Source organism: Humulus lupulus, chromosome 4, assembly GCF_963169125.1.
Source record: "Humulus lupulus chromosome 4, drHumLupu1.1, whole genome shotgun sequence".
Lineage (NCBI taxonomy): Eukaryota > Viridiplantae > Streptophyta > Magnoliopsida > Rosales > Cannabaceae > Humulus > Humulus lupulus.
In genome coordinates, this window is record NC_084796.1 from 128045522 (window position 1) to 128048296 (window position 2775).

Consider the following 2775-nt stretch of genomic DNA (forward strand, 5'->3'; position numbering starts at 1 on the left):
AAGATTTAAATGTATACCACAAGGCTTAAAATTTAAACCACTTGCCTGAAAATTTAAACCACAAGACTTGGATAGCTTAAAACATGAGCCTAATGGTTTAAAATTTAGGCAACAATTTACAATTTTTTTATGCTTTTAAGCATAAATTATAAACATTGTATCTTTAAATCCCTAGGTTTGAAATTTAAATCACAAGGCTTGAAATTTGAACCGCTTGCCTTAAAATTTAAACCCCTAATCTTAAATGGCATCCAAATTTAATCCTCAAAGTTTAAGTTATAATCATTTAGGCTTATATCATAAACATTTTCTTTTTAACCATAATGTTTAAAATTTAAACCAACACCCTTTAAATTTAAAACATATTGTTTTATTGGTTAAAAATTTAGACCCCAAGTTGTGATTGGCAAAACAAAAAAAAAAAAAATTATATATTTTGTTATATGTGTTTACTGTGCGCCGCGGCCCATATATTTTCGAGCCACGGCGCACAGCTACATAAAATTGCTTTATTTTTAACCCACCGGCGCGCCGCGGCTCTAGCCTTCCTTTTTATGCGCGCCGCGGCGCGATGATTAGATCAAAAACCCGCGGCACATTCTTCACATGCCCAAAGTGTGTTGTATTATAACCCCTTACGTATTTGTATTATTATTATATTTTCAGTGTTTTCACAAACCCAAGTTCAGTGTTTTCCCAAATCATTCTTAGCTCTAAACTCATTATCTTCTTCTCCATTTTCAACATTTCATTTATAGCTTTGGTTTGACCCTCCCTTTATGAGGACAACCATTCTTTTTTTGAACGTCCATATTCGAAGCTATTAGAGGATTTTTGAGCTGAAGTTGAGCTTCTAACAAGGTATTTTCAATGTTTTCTTGCAAATTTATTCTGTGTTTTTTTTTGGAATCTTAACTGAAAACTAAAATTTAACAATGTTAATAGATGCAAGTAACTGTAAAATATATTATGTTTTTTTTCGTTGTATATATATATATATATGTATTCATTGTTTCACTTAATTTATCCATGCATCCAATAATGATTATTTTAATGCTTTGATTTTAGTTCATTATCATGCATTGTATTTGTTTGACAAAATACTTCAACTGAAATTCAATTGTATAGTATTAAGAATAAGGATTTTATTACTCTTTTGTTGAATTGATTTTCATGCCTTGTAAGTGTTTGACAAAATGTCCTAACTAAATTGCAGTTTGTATAATCCTGAGAATATGCGATTTTGATTCAATATTATTATATTTATAGGACATTAAATTCCATGATTAAATGTATGAAAATGTCTTCAATATTATGTGTTTTGTTTGTTCTTTTTTTTTTTATATTTATATATTTTAAAGCTGGAAGTGTTATTTTAATAACATGTTGTTTATATCTTTTGCTTGTTTTTTATGTAAGATATGGCAAAGAAAGCTCGTATCACGAATAAGAATAGGAAATCAGGTTATTATCATAAAAAATTGAATGTTTTCAAGGTAATTTTACATTGTTTATATATGTTTCTTTTTTTGCTTTAAAAAATAAAAGAAGATAATGTTTTCGATTTAATTATTTGTTTTCTATTTTTTTTTTTATGTGCAGAATTTAAGTCCAAATAAGCTGATTTTTGCTAAGAATCAAATGAAAGTTAATTTTCAAGATCATCAACTCAATTTTCGTTGTATCGAGAATTCTCTAACTGATGCTCAATTTGAAAAGTTAAAGGATTCATGCTTGGGATTTCTCTTAGATATTAATAATAACCTAAAACTTTGTTCCATGATTGTTCATTCTCTAATTCTTCATGAGGAGGGTAGCTCTAGTAGACAAGACATCTGAATGAACTTTGGAGGGAAAAGAGCAAAGTTTGGAATTGAAGAATTTGCTCTAATAACTGGTCTAAATTGTTCCCAACTTCCTACTGATGTTGATCATAGTGTTCAACCCAATAGATTAATAGAAAAGTACTTCTCTGGGAAATCATCAATCTCAAGAAATGACTTGAAAAACCTTCTCATGTCTTCAAAAATAGATGACGAAGATGCCGTTAAGAAAGCTAAAGTACATATTGTGCAAAATATTTTAGAAAGTAAAAGAGGTGACAGGTTTGTTGATGATTTTGTTTTGAAATTGGTTGATGATGAACAAAAGTTTGAGAATTATCCATGGGGTCGTCGTTCGTTCAATGAAACTATTGGGAGTATTTCAAGTGTTTTGGATTTGCAAAAAAACAATTATGAGTTGTGCGGCTTCCCTGTGGCTTTCCATGTGTGGGGTTATGAGGTTATTCCATCATTGGGATCTTTGTTTGGCGCTCGTGTAAGTTCAAAAATCCATAGAATCTTAAATTGGAAGTCAACTAAAGTGAACAATCTCCGATCAATTTGGTCTAAAGTTTTCCAAAAATCAAAAGTACGTATTCATATATATATTTATATTTTTAGTATTGTTCTTCAATTAATTTCAATTGTTGTACTGTTAACAATTATGTTTTGTTCATTGATTTTCTTATTTTTATGTATATAGGTTGATTATGTTTGTTTGTCTCCATCTAGTGCGGAAAAAGAGTCATTACACCTTAATGGTATGTTTACTGACACAGTAATTCTTGAAAGAGGAATATACATGGATGCAAACTGTTATACCCAAAAATTGGAGAATGCATCCTAGGAGGCTAAGGAGAATGCATCTAGGAGAGTGCCTCCTAGGAGGGCTAAGAGGGTGGTCCTAGGAGACCCCAAGGAGGGTGTGGTCCTAGGAGACCCCAAGGGTGTG